Genomic DNA, 24,763 nt, shown 5'->3' with positions numbered 1-24,763 from the left:
GAAAATTGTGTGTGCAGTTACTGTTACTAGTCCCTTCTTATTGTTCTTTCCTTTCCAAGTGCTCCATTTTTTTTTAAGAATGTGGATTACAAAATTATTATTTAATAGATCTGTTGACAGAAAGTGTTCACATCAGCAAAAGCATTTTATTTTATAAAAGCAATGCTGCAACACAGCTGGAAACTAGATATCAAATGAAATAAGCAACTATAAAATGCAAAGCATAAAAATATCATTCAATAGTCATGTGACATTTCATAAGTTAGTAGAAATTCTCTCAACTCTCGTAGAAAGACGCTTGTCATAATCAGGTGTGCAGATGTAAAAATATTTCTCGTCATTTCATTAGGCATTTCAGTAAATATCATAAATTAAGAGCTCCACAGTGTCAACATATGTTTTCAAGTTCGACCGTGTCGTTTTTGCGATGCTCTCTACAAAGAAACGTCAATAGCGAGGATAATGGCCTCCCCTTTTTTTTTACCTGTGCCGCTGAAAAGGGCTCGCAATAATGGCTTTTTCTCCAGGCGTCTGACACACCTGGCCGCTCAGCTGGGTGCCCACGACGCATTATGTGCAGGTGGTCACTGAACTTTCTTACCGAAATATTTATGACACCAGTTTCCGCTACAGTGACAGTCTCATATAAATATATTTCACAGGTCAAGCATTTGGGTTACAAATCTGTAGAAACAAAATCCTATAAATATAACAGCGTCCAAAAAATTTTCGCCAGCATTGTGATACATTCATGCATATACACATATTTCATAACTCTTAAAGTACGATTCTTGGTTTCCAACAACCTTTTTTACAAACCATAGTCCCTAACTTCTATTCATTATTCATATACATATAAACACGTAATCACATTCCTTATATAGCATCAGCTTATTGATCATAAACATACCTCAACAGCATAATACACATCATCGTTGTAAAAATAACATCATAACACCTCAGTCAAATCTCAAAAACGTCGTAGCTTTCTGCAATAATTTCAAAACCCTAAAACATATTCTCTGCTCATTTCAATAGTGTCATCTACCTCAAACGTACCTTAAAAATCATGATCTCATACCAAATATATCATTCAAAGCTCTCATAGTATCACAATGGTTCCGAAAAAATATGAACAGTTTACAAAGTACAGACAAAATACAATTTCATAAGTGTGAAGGTATCCAACTGTGTAATTGCGTAAACATCTGTCACTGACGTAGTAAAAAAAAAAATGTTTGTCTCTCAGTTAAATGATCTGATAGCTGTGTAATACTGTGTTAGAGAAATATGGTACCGATGTGTAAAGTTGTATAAGCAAATACCATATTAGCTAGGGCTCCTTGTGCTTGCCAAACACATGATACACAAAGTAAGTGTGTACCCCCCTGAGGATTAACGTAATTATACCCTCAGGTGTTACAGATTACAGCAATGGAATGAAATGTATCACGGAAAACTTTCTTTGTAATTCAAAAATTTTTTTAAAAATAAATGTTTTAAGTACAAAATTAATCACTGAAATGCGTGTCCTGTAGCGCTAAACTGTGCGGCTTGTTGTAAGATAATCTCTGTGGAAGTGTCGTAGTTACCGTCCTCCGAAAGCTAAGTTCCGCAGAAGTCAATGTGCTTACCTCATGATACACAAAAGTGAAATGCTTTGCGTATAGATATCGTAGTTATTACGCTTATTGTTGTGATGAAGAAAGTACTGTACTGTAACGTATTGTTGTGCCACGAAAAAGGCTGTCTCATTGTTGATATACCACAAGAGTTACTACTAAAACATGTTTTTCTTTCCAGAAGAATTCAGAAAGCTGTGCAGATATAAAACAGATACACCGCAAAAGCAACATTGTACATTGTCACTCATTAGTAGCGTCGGGATAAAATCGTGTAGCTGTCACATAAACTAACCACTGTGTCATCTGGTATCTCACTGAATGTACTTTAAATTCAGAATGTATTTTCAAGTAAACCAAAATGTTGCATTAAAATCTCATTAGCAGTACCGGTATATGTTCTAAGTATGTAAGCCTTATAGTCGTTACGTAATCGTGCAACTAACAAGCAAGAATGTACACACACAATAACAGTGTCGTCTGTTCACAATAACAATGCATTCGTAATTTCTGTTTAAATAAGTTCTCTTGGTTCTTGACTGGATATTTAACTTCAAACATTGTTGCATGGTAACAGTTTCTAAGTCTGACAATGCATACTAGAAATGTGAAGTGAAAAGTTTTATGGCAAAGATAAAGTTAAAAAGCAGATTATCTTTCAATAAACGGTTTTACATGTGAAATGTGGTGTAAACCTTTACTCTTCCTAGTACGCAGAGTTTCAACTTCAACGCAATTATCATGTGGTATACATCGGATTCTGTAAGGTCCATTGTAAACTAGAAAGAATTTGTGACTCAAGTGTTTCTTCTTATGTGACAATGAATGAGCTTTAATGAGAACTTTCTGACCAATATATAATTTCTTTGCATTTGCTTTACCGTGTAGTTTTCTCCTTTTGTCTGCTGCAGATTTTATATTTTTAATAGCCAAATCAATTATGTCTTTGTGTCGAAGTTTACGTGTATTCGGGAAAGGTACAAGCTCTCTGATTCTGTTCGGTGGTTTTTCATTCTTCAGTACAAGAGTAGGTGGTAAAGCACTGGAGTCATGATGCATTTCATTCAGCACGTTTTGAAATAAGTGTAAATATCTGTCCCAATGCTGATGCTTTCTGTGACAATAAAGTCTGCAAAGCTTATTGATTTCTTTCATAATCCGTTCGGAGGGGTTACAATGTGGTGAGTACAATGAAATAAAAACAGGTTTGATTTTATGGTTGCGAAGCATGAGTGACCAAACAGCAGATCTGAATTGCGGTCCGTTATCTGAAATGACTTTAGCAACGTGGCCAACTTCACGTAAGAAACTTTTAACAAAGGCGTTGGATACAGACCGTCCAGTGCCTTTACGTAACGGTGTGAAAGAAACAAATTTTGAAGTAAGTTCAACAGCGACTAGAACGTACGAGAATCCATTAGATGTTCTGACAAGCGGTCCCAAGAGATCAACAGCAGCAAATTCTTTTAATTTAGAAGGAATGATAGGAAACAGCGGAGCACGATGGGAGATAGTAGATGGTTTCGCCTTTTGACAAAGTTTACAAATAGACAAGACTCTTCGAATTCTCTTTTCCATATTGTTAAAATAACAAGTCGTTCGAAGAATATGATAACATTTTCGTGGGCCAAAATGTGCGTAGCTGAAATGAATGTACCAAATGAGCTTATTAACAAAATCGTCTGGAATGCAAAGTACCCATAGCTTGTCATCAACAGTGCAGCGTTTAAAGAGTATGTTGTTTCTAACCAGGTAATAATGCCGAATCTGAGTGTGTGTCTTTTCATGTTATTTACTTTTGATGTCTTTCCAAATCGGATCTTTATCTTGTTCATGAGCAATGTCCTTTAAAGATGTGGTGATGAAGTTTTCAAAGGCGACTTTCTGAATGTAAAGAATACTGAAATTTTTCTCAATGTTGCCTTCTGTGTTACTTTTCTCAAGCCCAGCCGGTGCGCGTGACAGCGCGTCCGCAACAATGTTCTCCTTGCCGGGTATGTAGACTATTGTGAAGCGGAATTCTTGCAGAAACAATGCCCAAGTTTTGAATTTACGTGTAGTAATGAACAGCTTATAGTCAAAATCATCATGTCGGCAAGTCGCATGTCGGTCATTGTTAGGTCGTGTCGGCCGTTCCATCTCAAAATTCGGTGTGCCTTGCCAATTTCTTTCATAATTTCCGAAATGCGCTGTGTTATTATTTTGTGGCTGTTCCGTATTTCTATATCCCCCTTCCTGTACTGGAGCGCGAGTGTCCTCTGAAATATGTAATTTTTGTATTACCTGCGTCCACTGATCTTGTACTTCCCGGATTTCTCTTTTGTACTGTGTATTGATTTGATTTTGATTTTGTTTGAATTTTCTAATTTGTTCATACTCTTCTGTGTCAGTGAAGGCTACAGGTCTTGTGTCATTCAGATCATCATCTACCTTTGTAGATAAGTTAGTGACCTGATCCGAAAGTTCGGCTACTTTCTCCGATAGTGAACACATTTCCTCAGTGTGTTTTTCTGAACCAAGTTTCAGAGTGTCCATTTGTGTTGAAATCGAATCTACTGTGTCCTTCAAGTTTTCCTGAGTTTTTGCAAGTTGCTTAACCAAATCGGTAGATGCAACTGAGTCAAATTTAGCTTGCAAGGTCTCATGATCTTCATGAACAGTAGTTTGCAGTTCTTTTATGGCTGCTTCGTGATTCTGTAGTGCATTTTCATGACGCGAAAAAATAGGTTGGAAATGCTCACAATTTGTGTTTTTACGTCATTACAGACTTTTTGACATTTCGATTCAATGTGATGTAACTCAGTAGTTAAATCCTCACGTGTTTGTTCAAGAGTTTGCTCCAATGAGTCTAACTTTTGAAGATTTTGTTCCATTGTGTCTAACTTTTGAAGCTTTTGTTGTGTTTGTCCCATTTGTTGTATTAATTGTAATAACAATGCACTGGTGTCTGGAACATGTTCCTCAGTGCTTTACGGCAGTGAATTTGCACCGGAAACATTCACATTTTGACAAGCAGAAAATGTGTCTTGACTTATTTGAGAAAACGGTGAGGATCCAAAACCTGAATCTACAGTATTTGCGAGATCGTGTCGTGTCATTTCGGATTCCTGAGCCGAGCTATTGCCGACCGATCGATCGATAATGCTTCCCTGCTCACTAATTGTTTCACTGCCTACGCCATTGTTTGCCGCCCGCTCCATTTCCCTATGCACAGTTACCAAATTACTACTTTGAACGTCTGTTAATTCATTACACAGTGGTGCTGGCAAGCTACGCTCGTCGTCACTATTATTTCTCAGTTTGCTTTGGAGCCTAGTGTTACGTTTTTCACACGCCATTATTGTCACAGTATTTCACACGACAACATAGAAAAACACAATTTGAAGAGCAAAAATAAGAGAACACATTAACATAACACTGAAAATAATATCTAGTTAATTGCAGCTGCGAAATACTTGCTGCAAATCTACATGCATGCCACAACTGTTTTACTGTACAACAATGAAAGACTGCAACTACAAAGGAGATTTTCTCTACAATTACGCGCTAGCAATAAACAAAATCTACACTAATTACACAAACTACAAGAAAAAAATCAGAAGATTCCAGTGAGGTATCCTAGGCTAAGGGTCGACATATGCAACGTCCCCTTTTGAACAATTTATACAAGACTGTGCTTATCCTGACGCACAATATTTTTAGCGCAACGCAGTCTGACTTTCAATAATCTCTACAAGAGAATGGCCCTGACTAACATTAACCTGTACTTTTCACAAATCACTTACCTCACAAAAATCTTGGTTACTCCCACTACTGCAATACAGCAAGCGCCACTACTGCCACCTAAATAAAAGATTCAAACTATGGAAGGCACTAACTACTGATAGGGATAGTTAGCAAATGAAAGATATTAATAGAGAACAAACAATGTATTTACCTTGATATCATCATTTATAAATATAGCAGTTCATGACAAATTTCAAAACTCCATCATCTCTGTCCCCACATCCACCACTGCTGGCGGCTCACCTCCAACTGCGCAACGCTACGCGCTGTTCCCAGCCAGCTGCCTAACACTACAATGGCGAGTATTACAACAATGCAAAGCAGCCACAGACTGCACACAGCACAGCCAGTGATTTTCATACAGAGGTGGCGTTACCAATAAAAAAACCTAAACAGCCTACTTACAAAGGTTGTTCGTCGACTCCTCCAAAGTAACTCTCGCGTGTGTGCTGCTGCATAATGGCAACGTGTTACCATCGATTCCGATTGGATATGCATCTTACGTCAAAGAAACATATGGTATCAGGAAACAAATGTTATTTGCGATTGAACCATGACAAGTTTAAATGGCAGACTACCGGGTATCTGGAAGTCGTCGGGTTACAACAAGGTTACAGCAAATTCTGTTGCTTTTTGTGCCTGTGAAATACCCGCTCAAAAGCACTTTATTATAAAAAGATTGGCCTAAATGTCAGTCACTTAAACCAGGATCTCACGACGTTATGCACGACTAGTTGAATCCAAGAACATACTCCTTGCTCTTCACATAAAATTGGGCCTAATGAAAAACTTCGTTAAGGCCAAGGACAAAACTGGGGAAGCATTTCTCAATTTGAGCGTGAAATTTCCACGTCTTAACGAGGCGAAAATGAAACAGGGCATTTTCATGGGTCCCCACGTAAGCAAACTGTATAAATATAAACATCTTTACACCATCCTGACAGGTGATGAAAAGTTGCCTTGGATTACCTTCGTTGAAGTGTCGGCAAACTTTCTAGGAAATAAGAGGGCAGAAAACTATAAAGATCTTGTGGCAAATCAAATGCACTGCTACAGTATACTGAGATGCAACATGTCCTTAAAGCTACACATCCTAGATTCGCACTAGGACCTCTTTTTTGACAACCATGGTGCTGCAACCGATGAGTATGGAGAACGCTTCCACTAGCAAATTTCGGACATGGAATTGAGATATCAGGGAAGGTGGAGTGAATCAATGTTGACCGTTTACCAGCAGAAAACTACAAACTCCAGGAAAATAGGTTGCGGCTTCAATGACCTTCCTCGGAGGGAATGCTTGTATAGGCAATAACGTAAAGTTATCATAACTTCAAAACGAGAGCTTATCTCATATTTTCATAAACATTTTTGCCATCAGCACACTCGAAAACATGGAGATTAACTGTTTTCGTTCCAGTTACAGAAAAAAGGAGAATTTTATTGGCTATTGTTACTAGTTTTCGAGATAATGTGTAAAATGCCGGTCGGGCCTGAACTAGGGCTGCCAACCGCAGCAAACTATTGCGCTGTAGCCACTACCAAATGCTGTGTGCGCTCCAGTTTGCTTTGTATTGTAGATTGCCTGTTTTCTTTTCTTCTTTTCTTATTTTGAAATGAGTGATGAGACTAATTCTGATGAAAAAGGGACTCGAATGAAAAAGGGACTCGAACGTGACTCTCATCACAACAAACGGATTTAGTAATCCCTATGACCGTTATGTCGGGTCTGCTTTCTTGGAAGCACAAGACGGAGGCGTAGGATGGTAGCCCTTCGAGAAGGTGGCGGGGCTTATTCCCCAGTACCGCTCCTCTTTCCTCGGGTTGTCGAAGTTCTCGTTTGTGTACGGTCCCGGCCGACGGCCACGATATACTGTCCGCATAATATTTATCTAATATTTTTATTCTATGTATCTTGAAACTGATGAAGTTAAAATGTTTCAATGTTTGTTGGGCTTCTACATCTATTACAGGAAATAATAGGAATAAGAGAATCGAAATTCGGTTATTTCAGAAACCGGGTTATCTCGATCACATTTAACAGTAAGTTTAAACCGGCGTGGAAAAAAGTCGACATAACAGAAAACGATTGTTTCAGTGATAACCGCCATCCCTGCTCCAGAATATCAATATGGCGGCGAGCGAAAGAACTCTTAAACAGCTCTTTACTTACCGATAAAACAGTCGGAAGAACTGAGGTTAAACTGATACCACTACGTTACACTTAGAGTTTGGCATAGTGCTCAATACATGCGTCATGTTTGCCTGTTATTTTTCATACAATAGGCGGACGATACAGGGAAAGGAAAGCAGCGCAACGCCAGCATAACTAGAAACAGGTTATGATTTTTGCTTTTGTACTGTATGTAAGTCCCGGTAATAACATTACAGATAGCTTTATCCGAAACGCCGTGTGTAAGTTCAATATGGCTCTGAGCACTATGGGACTTAACTTCTGAGGTCATCAGTCCCCTCGAACTTAGAACTACTCAAACCTAACTAACCTAAGGACATCACACACATCCACGTCCGAGGCAGGATTCGAACCTGCGACCGTAGCGGTTGCGCGGTTCCAGACTGTAGCGCCTAGAACCGCTCGGCCACTCCGGCCGGCCGTGTGTAAGTAGTTGATGTATATTTTAAAGGGTTTGATTAGCCTATTATTAACAGTTGTAGCTTAATGATGTGTTTTTCAACACTTCCGATTAACTTCGGCTTTTCTTCGAATATTACGCTTCTTATTAAAGTGCTCCGAAGTAGAACTTGCTGTTTCTCGTTAATAATTCTGAGTTCTTACGAAAACTATAATCTGCTTTAAACGTGAGTGTATATAATACGAATGTGCAGTATGTTAAACTCAACTAGTACGCAAATATTTCCTCAGCTGTTGAACTTGTTCAGACCACTTCGTAAAGCTTGCATTATCTTTTATATTCAGAAAATGGTAGTAGGACCAAATGCAAACCTCCTGACGCGCCATCTTGGCTCACCAAACGTCATGCTTCGGTCAAAGATGGGCCAATGCCAGTCTAGTTACGTATGTGTCTGACATGATGTACGACTCACGCAGATATTATTTATACAGAAGATAATTTAACAAATAAATTAGAAGGCTTTCGTTACAAATATTAGATTCAGACTGTTAATTCATCATATGTATCATCAGTTGTTAAATTTATATGCACATAAAAGCTTTGTTCCCCACCGTTTTAAGTTAATGGAATTATTTCTGCGTGTCCAAAATAAGAGATGTTTTCCCATGTAAACACTTTGTCGGTATTGTATCTTATTTACAAATAATATATGTGTAAGCCACACATAATATTTATCAGCGTTTGCGACATTCAGTTGTCACGTGAAGATGGCCTGAGAAACCTGAAGCCAGTTCATGACTAAAGAAATATAATTTTGAGAAACATTAGGAAAGTTTTTTCCTTTCGACACTTATCGATAATTACTCAGGATCAGAGACATTATTGGACAGGAATAATCACAGGCAGTGATGGATATGAAACACAGTACATACACCCAGGATGGAGGGGGAGTGGTGTATATATATTGAAAAATGGAACTGGTTTCACAACATGGGTAAGCAGGATAACAGACGTAAATAGCCTTCATCTCTGACACAGGTTAGATTCCCAAGAGAGAGTGACATGAGACGATCAGTAAGGAATATGCCCCCCTTCGGGTACTAGACAATTTTGCACCTACTATTCAAGCTTGCCACCAAATAGTTGAAGAGTCCTTGATGGATATTGCCCCACTACTCTCTCAAGACGGTTTTAAGGGATATTCGCAGAGAAACACGCCTGCCAAGAGCATCCCCGGCGTGCTCTGTAGCGTATAGGTCCAGACAGCATTCTGTGCGTTCAGTATCTTCAATTTCCAGACCTACGTCGGCGGAGATTATCGTGCATAAATAGAAAGTCGGGACCTATTGCACCCTGAAGCAGATGGACATAATCATGATAATTTCCCCGCAATACGCTGAGCCCCGACGATAGCTCTCGCGAAGATATGCAGCGGTGTTCGGCCATTGTGCGTAACGCCTGCTCACACCAAGACACCTAGGCCTTAGCGATGACGTTCATGAACATTCTGTGGTGTTTAACGTCTCGGTGAGTTTTGCTATTCACGCAGTAAAATAACTGGCTACGACCGATGCAGAGAGGATAAAAGAATGCAGATTGGCAACAGCAAAAAAAGCGTTTCTGATAAAGATAAATATGTTAAGACCGAACACAAAACGAAATTAGAGAGTGGACTTGTACGGACCAGAAACGTGGACGATAAGCAGTTCAGACAGAAGAGAATAGAAGTTTTTGATTTGTGATGCTATAGAAGAATGCTGAAAATTAGATGGGTACATCAAGTAACTAATGAGGAGGTAATGAAACGAACTGAGGAAAACAGGTATTTGTGGCGCAATTCGAATAAATGAAGGTATCAATTGATAGGACACATCCTAAAGGCATCATGGAATAATAATTGGGGGAGAGCCGAGGGTAAATCTTGTAGAGGGTGAACAACGCTTGAACCCAGCATGCGTGTTCAAATGGATTTGGGTTTCTGTATTTACGCTGAGGTGTAGGCTTGCACATGACATGGTTCAAATGGCTCTGAGCACTATGGGACTTAACTGCTGAGGTCATCAGTCCCCTAGAACTTAGAACTACTTAAACCTAAGGATGAACATCACACACATCCATGCCCGAGGCAGGATTCGAACCTGCGACCGTAGCGGTCGCGCGGTTCCAGACTGTAGCGCCTAGAACCGCTCGGCCATCCAGGCCGGCGAACCGGTTTCGACTAGAATAGTGTTGTGTATAGAAATTACTGTATTGGCCCGAATAAATGCCACATTTTTCCCCAAAATTTCGCCACAAAAACTATGGATGCGGCTTATCTACGCGACCCTACGAATACCAGTATACCTTAGCACAGAAACGTCAAATGAGTTGCTCATTTCTGATGTCACACTTGGCGATTTTGTCCGTCCGACCGAATACGCGACTAAAATAATCGGCGAAGTGTATCATGCTTGGATACATTATAATCGTGAAATCGCGGTGGATGAAGTAGCACCGAAATAAATACTGGGTACCACATTTGCGACAGAAATTCTTGGCTTTTGCAGTTGTAAATTATGACTGACTGTATACACGCAGAGCTTGTATGTCAAATCTATGCGAGAGACGTCACTATTGCTGTGCACAGTACAGTACTGATATTTGAATTTATTTCCTACAGCTGTCGTAATACAAGTTAGTTTGACTTCTTTTTGTTTTCTTAATGTTCAAGACTGTTCCTAAATGTTATTAAATCCTTAACGGCTTTGACAGTTTGAAGGTCATGTTACATTATGTCGTACATAAGAGTTATTTTTATTTTGAATCTGGCGATTACAATGATGTATTTCTATGATTTTCATACCTGGGATCAACGACAGCTCCTTATAAAGCATCGGTAGTGTTGGACCAAGATGGCGTCTGCTCCCAGTTCAAACTTTGTAAGGTCACAAATAAATACTTCCACTAAAACTGTGACTCCAGAACTCCACTTAGTGAAAAATAATGTTGTAATCTCTCCAGGGACAAACTTCTGGATGAGTGAAACCAAACTGTTTACACTAACAACGCAGTCGCACAATACGTAGATGTATTTGACAAGCGAAGACCACAAATGAAATTCCACACACTCTTACTACACCCTCGCAGCAACTTAAGCTGATCAAAATTTTTCCACGTATACTAGAGTCCACGTAACATTTACTGATACCAGTAAACACAGTTCTTACGTCTGCTACCGCTTTTCCTCGCTATGTCATTCCAATAAGCCTTTCATCTAGTCAAGTGGAACAATAATATTCAAGTAATTCCACACTACACAAAACATATTCCACCAAATCAGCTCAGATCCTAGTTATTTACTCAGTTCTTCAAACCTTCTGCATCAGCCGTCCGCTGTTAAACGGTCATTGATTCTTCTGCTGTTTTCTTCTTGCGACGAAATCTTCACCAGAAAATTACTTTCGGTTCTTCTTCTTCAGAATATGCCGGAACAGCCTCCAGAGTCACTGACTACTTTCTAAACTTGATGTTCGATTACAAATTCGATAATATCCATTATATATACACTTTGTCCAAAAACTGTTTCACTTTAACTTTGCGGTATCCCCTCTCTCTTTTCCACACATCTCAGTCTAAACCTCGTCTCAAAACAGTTATTCCGTCATTAATACATAAACCGTTCCTCACGTAACGTGCTTCTCTGTTTTATACCATACTGTCTTTTGTTAATTTAATGATATAGATATAAATTATGTCCTAAAGGGGATAGTACTTCATTTACATAAAACACAAAACTTCAAATTAATATTACACAAAATCCTAACAACAAAAGCACACATTTGCAAATACAGTTACAAATATTAAAATAAACGCACTTTACATTTCCCATTAATTAAAATCAGTAATAAAAAATAAAATTAAATAGTATTGAAGCAAAGATAATTAACGAAAACCTATAACACTGTTAACTGGATGCTAATTAATTACACAGGAGAAACATTTCTCTCATAATACCTCATCAGAGATGTCCAGTTTTTCGCTTCTTTGGCCTTTTTATCATACAGAAAGGATAGTTTGTCTATATGTGTGTATACGAAAATGAAAGATTTCTAAGAGCATAACGTGGCGGAAAAATGATGCATTGCATTTGAGTTCCTTATACGAGATTTCAAAGAGTTCTCTTCGTTCCTGAAAATTTTCAGGATGTTTTACAATGTACTGTTCGAGAAAATGTGAAAATAATTGTCACTATATAAACGCTGTACAATACATAGCGCAATATGTTGACGGATTTACTGAAATTAGATCTTATTGAGCAAACTGCTTACATTGTACAATCTATGGCTAATAATGTATATCTTTGTCGCCTCACTCTCGTTAGCTAAACTGTTTGTTTTGCGCGATTCATTGTATTACGAAATGGAAATGGGTTCGAAATCAACGAAATAGTGTTGATTTGAGAATTAAAGGAAGTAGTTAGGGTTTTGCCAACATTATGGGACGTTAAGTGGAATGACTATGGTAATCACCAAAAGAAAACGGAGCAATAAAAATAAGAACATAGCGAAATGTACTCGTAAGCAGATAAGCTTCAGTTACAAAAGAAATTTGTTGTGGACAAATTACAACGAAGAACTAAAAAAAAAAAAAAAATGAAGAGTGCACGTAAAAGCGGAGCTAGAGCCAACACTTGGGTACCTCGATGCCTTGGACGGGACAAGAATTTTTTTAGCAAAATTTAAATAATTATTTTTAAAATTGCATCTAAATAAATAAATAATACACAGATACAACCGCAATTATAGGTGTAGCCATTTGCACGTAATGATCGTGCGTCCAACTTCAGGAAGGTCCAGTATTTATTAGGTTCGCCCATCCTCAAATCGTTTAGCAAGTTTTCATGCGTGAATCTTCACCTCTTCTTATACTATTTCGTCATTCATCGCTTCTTATACCATTTCGTCTTTTATTTACACTTGCTCATTTCCTTAGGCGAGCGCTAAACCAGCCCAGGAGCCAAATAACAGCCGGAGTCCACATCCGCCAAGATTGCACGGCAGAGAGCGGACACTAATATTGCACAAGATCGAATCGGGGATCCCACAATTAATATATTGTATAATATTATTTAATATTACTGCCCAGTGTTATCGACATTCTAAGGGCCGCTTTAGAGAAACAAAACCAATTACAATTTCGTCAGTAATTGTAAGAAACGTAATTATGGATCTCGACATATTTCTCTACTGCAAGTATCTGAATTGTTGTATGCCAATGTCTTAAGGCTCACATAATGTGTCACATTTCCTGCTCCCGATCGCAACAATAATATTATGCTCGTACGTACAATATCTTTGTAGTCCTATACAGTAGATATTTACTGTGTAACAACAGCAAGCAATCAAACCAAATTGTACGTGTAATTAGCACGAAAAAAATAAAAATTAATATATTTGATTTTAAAGTATATGTACGTCAGAGATTCGTGAACTTCTTATAATTTAAAAAAATCAAAAGTTGACATTTTAACCCTAGAAAAGATTTACTGAGCTCTTTCTGTTTTTCCTCTAAGAACATTACAGTAACTGGATCTCGTAATCTTCTTTGTTCAGTTACTGTCTTACAGTGACGGAGAAGATTTCATGTTCTACTTAATTGCACAGTGTATTATTGTACTACTGCCGCTTCACAGTGTCCCCATGGGTAACAATACGTCTGTAGCTGGCCTTATCCCAGTGTAATCTAAAGCTGAAATTGCTTTCTCCCTTTTTGCTCTAGAAACATGTTAAGAAAGCCAATTATCTCGGAAGTCGGGCTACGCGCTACTCGGAACAAATGTAATTAGAGGATGAAAATGAGAATCCGGTAGTACGGTTGTACACTACCGGAGTTTCTAGTTCTACGTCGCACAACCAACATAGAGTAATTGTAAATATTTTACTACCCCTGAAGAACCACCTAGCCAACACATTATACAATGTGTAACACAATTTTCTGTTGCACACTGAGCTGCTGTTGTAGAAAGGACATAGAATACAGCATTTTAATTACTTAGAAAAATATGTCTGGAGACGGTGCATTTCACTTTGTGGGAAAAACAAAATCATTTTTTTAACTTCTTTGAAAAATTTAGGTAACTTTCTATGTATACTAGGCTAGCCATATTGTTCATCGTAAGAATAAACCTAATGTAAACAAAAACGAACAAGATGATTGGTCCATACAGGGAGACACGGGCCTCTGCTTGCCGTACGGCGACTTGCACAAAGGCGCAAAGGTGTAAACGCACATTCAGACATTCTTTTATGTTGCAACATGAAGAGGCTTGTTTAGAAAATCTCTATAGAGTCAGACGAAAAGGTGGTTGGGCGGGTTTTATTGGTACGGACAAAATGACACCAGATATTTTTACTGAACGTATCAGGAGTTAGTTTTTGTGATTCATTACCTAACAGTAGTGCGATAGAAACAACGAGTTGATGTACATTCCGTTGTAACATGACGGTGTCGTGACATTTTCTCAAGTAAGACTTTACAATCTCCACACGTATGGATTAGAAATTGTAAAAACTCTCTGCAAAAGTAATCGATGTTGGCCGTGATCCCATGACCTCATGTCGAGACTAAACTTTTCCTTCTAATGAAAATAGTGGGTTTCATACGCGATTTTATCACAGGTACACTAACAGTCATGTCACTGAAAAAGATAACTTTATGCAATTTATCTGCTCCCGACTAGCAACTCGTCGCTAAAACTCTAGCACGTAAAATTGTTTCACTTGGCTCGAAACGTATGGAGTCTCCAATGAAAAAGATGCGATTGTTTTCTCTCGTTTCCTGAACTTTTAACACTTAGGACACTGCTTCATTGCCTGACACTAAAAGCCTGTTATTCAATACTGAATGTTTACACTTGATGTAAACAGCCTCCAATAAGAAATAAACTAAGGAAGTCTCGAAATGAGATAATACTGCCCACCAAAGGTGATAAATATTATAGTAGCGTACAACAAAGATGAGAACTGTGTGATGCGTTCTGCACAAAAAGACATGAGGAATACCTTAGAGTTCTGCCAATGTGTGTGTGTGTGTGTGTGTGTGTGTCTTTCGCACGCCATACGCTACAGCTGTTCGCTCCGCTGGTAAGTAGCAACACTGAGGTACGGACAACAGTGGCCGCACTGTTACGTCTGGTGATGTTCTCTCGAAATGCTATTACTAACGCTTTTTAGCGGAGTACTTGCCGTTGCTTTATGTCATTTATAATGAACATCTAATGGCAAAATAGCGGTCATCGTACATTCACTGACATGAACTTTTAATACGAACGGCATAACGAAGCAAATGGACATACACATTTGGCTGGATAACGGTGTGTCTTACATCACAGGGTGAGAGCCGCACCGAAGGGTTGGCGAGGTAGGACCCCGTCAAGGCACCAGGCACTGAGAGGCGAAAAAAAATGTCCGGAAAGAAAACCAAGGAAAAAAGACGAGTTAAGAATTACCTAGGAGGAGTACATGAGGTCTCTTACACCAGTCATGAAAAAAAAAGAGTAATCAGATGTTTTTCAAGAAAAGTTGGTATTACACAAGTTTTTAACGAGGTCTTAACAGAAACTTTTTACAAATGCTTCAACTTACCATTCGTCTTCAACAATACTGGAAATGCTCCGTACACCCAGGTTTATAGTTTGTGGGGTGGGAGGGCAAAATTTGACAGTTCTGCAATCTGTATAGTCTATTTCAGTAACTTTTGCAATAATATTTTATTCATTTTTAATCTGCTTACAAAACTTGGCAATAGCTGTGTGGAAAAAATTGCAAGAAGATGGTTTGTGGAGCGGGAGGTTGCAATTTGACAGTTCTGCCGGTGGTGCAGAATCACCTTCGCAAAGGTCTCTACGGGGTAGTCATCTCTTGCTCTCATTTTTTTTTTTTTTTTGCATCTACGTAACAACCGCTTTCTTACAAGCACACTATCTTATCTTTCCAAAGGCTTGGCCTTGCCTCTGCAGCCGTAGCATCCCCTGTCAGCAGTCCTCTTTATCTCCACGTCTGAAGAACATCCCATCTCACTGATCATACTTTTCAAATAGCATATTTTCGGTCGTCTTCTTGTTCTCTTCCCTACTATCTTACCTCCGAAGATATTTTGAAAAATAATATTAGCCTCATCAAATGTACAATGAGCTCTGCTTTGCGCTGGCCTATAACTTTCAGTAGTTCTTTGTTCCCTCCTATTTCCTGTAGATCTACCCCTATCGTCTATCTGTCAGTCCAGCTAGTTCTTGTAAGTCTCCTCTAGAACCATATTTCTGCAGCTTCTGCAGCACGCTATTATAATAGAAACATGTACAGTTTTCAGCAAAACCGTTTTGTCATGGAGACCACTTGTAACAAAATCCTAAAATTTACTTTTCTAAACGACGTGAAAAAGAGATAACGTAGATGGAACTGCTCCGTTGTCGATGAAAAAACAGTGCTATGCTCGCACAGGTCGGACAGTATTTAACACTGACGTGACATTAAGCAATAGGAACCTGCGTTTGGAGCACATCACAGTGTGGTAGTGACCCATGGACCACAGGAAATCTGGAGAATAATTACGAGGAAGAGTAAGAAACACCGCATAGACTGACTGACTATGTAAGAGATGAAGAGATAGTAGAAAATATAGAGACGGAAGAATAATGGAAAGATGGTTGCTAAAAATTCATTCCGAATGGCTGCATCATGTTGATGGGAAACTGAGAGGAAAATTTTAAGCGTACATAAAGTTAAAGTAATAACTAAAGAGAAGTAGTTCCCTGAATTTTTGAAGTATTACGTAATTATTCACAAACCAATTTTCAGCGTCTTACGGATTCAGATATTGACATCTTAGACATAATAGTGATACAGGGGTGTTATAGAAAAAGATATTACATTAAAACTTTTTTCAATGTCATGATTTCGTTTGTACATTGTTAATTTAATGCTTTCCAATACAAGAATTCTGTATCACTAACAGCACTTAAAATGACTTTCAACTTACCCAGTTATTAGTGAAACAGAGTTTTTACAATGGAAAGCATTAAATTAAAAAAGTAGAAAAGGAATCATTAGTTTGTAAATATATTTAAAATGTGATTATTTCTTTTATAATATTATTTTTACTGTAATGATTTTAAACAACTTTAAAACTGATTTCTCGTGAAATTTTTCTTTGCAATGTAACTCTGTGTCACTGATATCCTTGTATGTCGAACGTCCCTTTATCTGTGGCATAGAGTAAATATCTCTGGAGTGAGCATTGCGTTCTGCGCATGTTGTCAACATTAAACCAGGATTGTCACCTGATCTCGGGATTTCGCTGTGCCTGTGTGCTTTCTGCAGCGTTTGAAGTTTATAATACCAAGAGTTTTTGTTGTGTTTCACCGTTTGTTGATAGTGTAATAGCGATGGTGAATTACGTTGTTGCTACGGATGGAAAGAAAAATATGTGAAAGGAGGGATAGTAACTTTTCATGGGTACATTCCATATAGCTCTAATTATAGTTTTCATTTTAGTAAGAGACACTGTATACGTTTAAAAATTTCGAGACGCATTATAATTAAGACTTGATTCTGTAGACCTATTTTTCTACGATTTTATGACTATATAATAGATATTACGGCTCGTACAAAAGCTTACAAACAATCGCTTCCTCTCGTAAATTTGCTAGTGGAACAGGAAAGGGGAAAGTTAGTTGTTTCAGTAAATACTATCCTCCATGCATTTATCAGTGACTTGTCAATTATGTATATAGATTACTCTGTCTACTATTTATTTAATGAACTGGGAGCAAGTACTTAAAATGCGTTAAATAAATACCTCAAAGTGCCACCAGTAAGAAAAATTGTGCTTTAGGTCGCAAAAACGAGAAAATAAATACGCAGAAATACAAGAAAAAAGGACGAATTAGCAGGGATATCATTGCTAATGTGTGGTAAATTCGGTGTTTTTCGGACACTTGCGAAAGTACTAACGTACTGTCAAGTCGTTTTGCAGGACTATCACTGCAAAAATGTACTTCAGGCTCTGTAATACTATAAAGTGCGGTATCATACCAAAAACTACCAAAAATCGACTGCATATGAACTGACACCTATCGCAAAGAAGCTGAATGTAATATCACTTGCCCTTAAAAGTTACGTAGCTGGTTTGTTCCCGGTATCAAATGGATACTGTTAAAATGTCTTCGCAACATATATAAATAATCCACGACACGTACGAAAAGAATCCGTGTGTACTAGGGATGTAGTGACATTCTAAATATACCGGGCGCTATACGAACAAACACACGACATCCCGAGATCACGTGACCAGGCCGGCAATGTATGTTGACAACACAAAATCTGTTCTGCGCATGTGAGTGCTCACTCCAGAGATATTTACTCTATGATCTGTGGTTGCGAAATTCATGGAGGTAAAACAAGGGAAGTTTTCATGACGTCTTAGACTTGAAGGCTACGTCCGCCATGTTAATTGCTCCAAACATTAGCTGTCGGTGGAAATGTTTCGGTGAAAAATGTCAGCTTACGTTATTTACAGGAGTACTGATCATTATGATTATAGTCTATAGTGTAAAAGAATCACTTTTCATTCGTAAGTACTGTTCAAGAGGAATTTTCATTTACATACATAAATTTTGACTGCACAGTTTATTTTTGCTGTGGTGGTTTTATTTCTATCATTTGACTTAATATTTCCTATCAGTCCAACTGCAAAAACTCTGAGTGAACGCTGTGAGAAGGAAAGATTGGTAACCGACCAAACACAGCAAAATATGTACACAATATTTCCAGGAGGAGGACACAGACCAAACATAAGTTTCGTCAATTTGTATTAAGAAAAATGCTAGATTACAAAAACAGTATTTTCATATCAGACACTTTCCTTCATGGTCATGCGAAACGTATAATACAAAGAAAGTTGCATTAACAAGGCGAAATTCGTCGTATTAATGGATCAAATATGTATGTAAGAACCGAAAATCGTCTGAAAATGCCTACCTGACGCTGTGTTATTCACGAAAGCTCTGTAACATTTTCTATTTAAAACAACTGTTGAAGCACACGACAGAAATTAAGAACAAAAAGCATTCTTAAAACAGCAGTGTGCTAGGATTTGTGGCATCTAACATGGCGGCGTCGGGTTAGGTGTGCAGCAGCATCTCCCCTTATAATGCCTCAACGCGTATTTCAGGAACAGAAATCTTGCCAGGCAATGATATTCGCTGTTACTATCTGCCAAAGGGCTGAAACGATATTTTTCCCCGCGATATGATTTCAGCTCCATGTTGGTATCAGCCGATGCAGTGTGGAATTCTACTATGGAAATTGCTAGTTAAAAAGAAGGAATAGATTTCAAATATTTAATGCCTCCTAACTGCAAAAGATAGAAACGCAAATACTACGTACGTGGAAAGATGAAAGTTCAAATTTTTATGCATTGGATGTGAGTACGATGTGTTACTCGACAAATATCAAAACGGTGGCTCATTTCCTGCCACAAACGAAGCAACTGATCTCTCGTTTTTTAATTCTCAGCTTCAACAATGCGACGTCGCAGACTTTAGAAGAGTTTCAGGCGTAGAGGGGATAAAAACGCGGTCTTTTACGTAACCCAAAGGATGAAAGTCAAAAGGCGTCAGGTCGGGAGACGTGGGAGGCCACCAGCGATAAAGTTCATCTTCTGCTCCTCCTCTTCCAATCCAACATCCCAGACCTCATTCGTTGTAACTTCTATCAGTCGAAGCTCGTTGTGTGAGGCAGGAAATGAGCCACTATTTTGATATTTGTAGTGTAACACATGGTGCTCACATGATTCACTAGATGCTATTCGTCCTAATTTTGTTGATGCAGTCGCAGCTCATTCTTGCGATAATCTGCCTTACTGGTGGTCCATGGCGAAATTCCTGAAGTTGTTTGGTTTTCGTTCAACACGTATTGTGAACAAATTGAAGTGTGAAAACATTCAAAATAGAAGCCCTGTTTCGACCAGATGCTTTTGAAATGACGTAGATGTGATATTAAATCACCAAGGAGTTTTACGAACATGTTGGAAAATATATAGGCCTACAGTCAGCAAAATGTTGGATAGGTCACTAAGGAAAAAGTCATTGACTGGATGCAAGCTGCCTTTATTATTCCAGCATCAGCCGTCTCGGACGTTGCCATCATCAGATATTCTGGAACACCATGTTGCGCAAAGATAAAAAAGTTAATGTTGTAGTAGTAACGATTATAAGCAGCCTCTGCAGAGTATGGATGACTGCTGGGTGTATACTATGACCCCGAGGCAAAATAGGAAAGCAAGCAGTGGAACCAAGTGGATTCTCCACCACCGAATTTAGGCGATGATGAAATCATCATTTGAGCAAGTTGACACGGAGTATACTTTTTTTAATGGTGGTGGAAACAGGACTTCGACGGAATATCATGCCCGTATGGGTCAAATCGCCACAGGCGCATACTACTGAAATCTGTCACGACAGCGGGAGGCTGTCAAGATGAAGCATCGTGAAAAGCTGTCCAAGTGTTTCCTGAACGAATTTTCACTCAGCAGTGGAGTGTGCGCCAATTAAAAACTGTGTGCCGCACAGGGAATCTAACCTGGAACAGTTGCCTTTTGTCAGAAAGTCCTCTACCGACTGACCTATCAAAGGATCATTCCCGACCCAGCCTTACAGGTTACCTTCCAAAAGTCACAAACGTTCTCCAGCGTAACTTGTGGGACTAACATTCCTGGAAGAAATTATGTTGCAGAGAAAATGTCTTAGCCACTTACTGTGCAACTGATTGTGCTCTAATTTGAAGGTGGGTGCTTTTTCTCCAAGACAACGCCTCAGCTCATTCCGCCCAGTGATCAGTAAAACATGCCGCATCTTTGGACTGTCAACTTTTGCCTCGCCCCCTATTCTCTCCGATGGTTATAAGTGATTTGAGCTTTTTTCCTTGAACGAAGAGATCATGTGATGGGAAGCATGTCTTGAAAGATGACGAGGTGATTTTCGAGATGTATTATTTGCTGACCAGCCACAATCTAGACTTCTGCAACGTACGTCTCTGCCAAATCATCCACTGTTGGGAAAAAGTGTTGCATTAAAGGGAGAAGTTATAGGGTTTTTATTGTCATAGCTTAATTTTTTCCGATATGCCAGTTAAAACGTACTAGGTCGATAACTTTGCTTCCGGCGTTTTGTCTCTAAGTTCGAGGCCTTTGTGAAAAACTTACACAAAAGATGGTATCAATGAGTTCAACCAGTGATTCAACAATTCCTATGAATATATAATATTTACAATTGAAAACCAAGCTAGTGACACTAAATTTTTTAGATATTACCATTAGAATAAAGAATAACAAACACACCTACTACCATCCACAGCTCCTGCTGTCACCCCAAAGTCCGCAAAAATGGGAGCATTCCGAGATACGTTCAAGAGAACTACCCATTTACCACTGTCTCAAGATAAATGTAAACAAGAAGTTGAAATAATAAAACAAACGGCTACTTCGAATGGCTATAACAGCTACATTGTAGACACCCTAAAACACTTAATAATGGCAAAGCAATGACATCACAGAAAAACAAAATGAAAGTATCATGATCCATACAATTACATTTCTATGTTATATTTCATATCAGACTGCCAATGTCTCCAAACGAAAGGGTACAAACATATACTTTAAACCGACAACAAGATTGTGCAGAAGTTACCTGACAACAGCAGTACACAGAATCGACTTCGTCATATGGGCGTGTACAAAACTGAGTGCTAGGACTGAGACTGTTTCTACATAGACCAAAGAGGTACATCATTTGTGATTAAATTCAAAAAACACATGGCAGCACTAAACAACAAAAAATACCACACATCACCCACCTGCACGAAACAAAACACCACATCAACAACACAAGTATCAGTACAAACACCAAAGAAAACCACCTGAATCCATCTTGAATGAGAAAAATGACAACATTGACAATTGTATCATCTCTGTTTTTAACAAGAGTCTACATTATTTTGTTGTTTGCAATACACACACATGCGCGCGCGCGCTTTTCATGTTTACTATTCATAGTTTGTTACGTTATTATGACATTCCCAAAGCAACAATGGAATGGCCTCATTTACAAATATACCACCACTCGAATAAGTTTTACACCGTATGAGCTGTAAACTATAGGTACATGAACTAACAACATATATGGTATATCTACCTGCATATTTTTAAAGCGTTAACCAATGTATTACTTCTACCTTTAAGAGAGTACATGTAAAGATACAATCTTATGAAGACCCTTTTCTGTAAAAGTCTGTTCTCCTACAATCACTCCTTTCGTCCTGTATATGAATCTCTCTTTCTCTCTCTTCCTAAGTTTCTTTGTGTCTGTCTCTCAGTCTCTCTCTCCTTCTCTCTCTCTCTGCATCCATCCTTTCATTCCTATCTCTAAGTCCAAAATTCTTATTTACGTATAATTTTACCACAGTTAGCAACATAATTATTGTTCTTAAATTCGCAACGTGTCACTTGATTATATAAACGAGTGTGAAATTCACGCTATATAAAGTTCAGATCTCTTGAAGTATTTATGTCAACGAATATATCCCACAGCTCAAAGATCTCCACAACCTTTAAAACTTATTCCAAACAAGCTACATTGTCGTCATGTAGCCCATATTGAATGAGATAATATTTGTGTTTTGCTGTATGTTCTTTGGACCCAGTAGTTCCCAGGCACCATTTTTGTTTACAAGATATGACAGTTTAAATATAACGCGTTACGATAGAGAAGGCGGACAGTGACCACTGGAGGTGTTCCATCTTACTTGTTTATTTTCACCTTTAGATATACGTTCAGTTTTTACTCAAAAACCTCTCCAAAATCGTGTTCTGAAATAGTGCTTTCGTTTCTCCGCTAGGCAGTGCCACGAGTTGCCCCAGTATCGTAAAACAACAGATACGTATGTCATGCTAACACACGTAAATCCACCTGATGTGGAGGTTTAAACCTTCGAAACGCGTTGTGGATATAAATAAAAAGTGACTGGTATGAGTAATCTTGTTGATTTGTTGAATATCAATAACAGTTAAGGTAAAGTATAACCCGAAATTTGCGGATTTTGCAAGTATGTTTTGGCGGGGTTTATGACATGGGGTCGATCATTGTAATGTAGCAAAACTGCCTTTTCATATATGTGTTGTGGCCGCTTGTCTTTCAGTGCTCAGCTAAAACGCATCAATTGCTTTCGATAACTATTTCCTGTGAATGTTTCCGTCAGTTCCAGCAGCTTCGAGAACCTCTTCCCTTCCTTTGCCTTGCCGATTATAACGGATCTTTAACGTTGGGATAAATTTATTTTATTTTTTGTTAGATGTTTTCGTTAAATAGTTGAATAAATTGTAATTAGGAATAATTTAATTAAGCAGAGTAGAGAAGATAAAGTCAAAGAGATGTTCATTGGGAGGACATTGTCGTAATGTAACATCATTGCGTTGTTCGGTTGTTAAAAGAAGTCGTTTGTGTTCCGTTCTGCTGTTCGGTCGTGCGCGTATCTGAAAGCAATTAATTCGGGGACTATAATAAACTTTCACATAATAGTTACGATTCGATGTTCCGACAAAAGGGGTTAACGTCAGTGTTAATTTGAATTGTGGGTGACAGGATTAGTTTTGACAGATACGTGAAAAAGGACGTAAAGAAAGTTGTTCGCAAATCATCCTTGAACGTGACTTTTTATTTAATTAACGATGGCGGGCTCATTAAAAGCTATTATCTCATGATTAGGATCAATCCCTCTTTCCACCTAGATAGTGATCATTCATTAACATTTACGTCATAAGAAAAAGGATTATTAATAAAAGTGATGTTAAATGACAATTACGTGTTATTCCGTTAGCGTGGAACCGACGTAATATCTCTGAAATGACATTTATATATAATTTGTGTTAAATACTGAACTGAGATAGGAAGTAAATTGAAATTTGTGAACATTTGATACTGAGACTATAGAAGCAGAAGCGCTTAAGATTTCTCTTCTCTAAAATGGCAAAATAGGTACGAACTTTAACTCAATAGTCGATATTATGTATTGCAAAGACATTAGCATTTCATACTTATTTTGACGACGCGCTGTTAAACAAAGGAACGTAGAGTCTCTGTACGAGTAATAAAATTAAATCAAAAAACATAATTAATAACGTCGAACTCCGCTTTAACAAACTGTATTGCGTGTCGTCATCGGGCAATAACTGCTCAAGCCTGGAGACATGTGTGGTGAAATTAGAAGTCGGGCATACAAAACAAACTTAAAAATCCATTCAAGCTACAGTGGAGTCGACACACCACGACGTGGGCAGTTATGCGGTCTGCGACGTCAAAATAATCGTTCTTGAAGCGTTCTTTCACTAAAAATTGCCTCGTCACAGGTCTTACCCAGCATTTTACGAGACTAAGCGGCAGAAAATTAAAACTTCCCACGAAGGAAGAAAACTGGGCTCGTGAGTTGACATGTTCAAGAGACAGTAACTTTATGATACAATCACAAATCGACTAATGGTGTTTACAAATGCTCAAGTTTAATGTATGAATCTTACCACCACTTGCCACTAATGCCATCTATTGCAAAACGTTGGAACCAAAGTTCTAGACCTAATAATAAGACGAAAATGAAGCCTACTCGTGGAATTTCGTGAAGCACGAATAGGTCTGCACCATGTAGATACTGGTGGACCTTTTAGGAGGAGCACACATTA

This window comes from Schistocerca nitens, chromosome 2 (assembly GCF_023898315.1).
Source record: "Schistocerca nitens isolate TAMUIC-IGC-003100 chromosome 2, iqSchNite1.1, whole genome shotgun sequence".
Lineage (NCBI taxonomy): Eukaryota > Metazoa > Arthropoda > Insecta > Orthoptera > Acrididae > Schistocerca > Schistocerca nitens.
Note: the sequence above shows the minus strand (reverse complement) of the source record.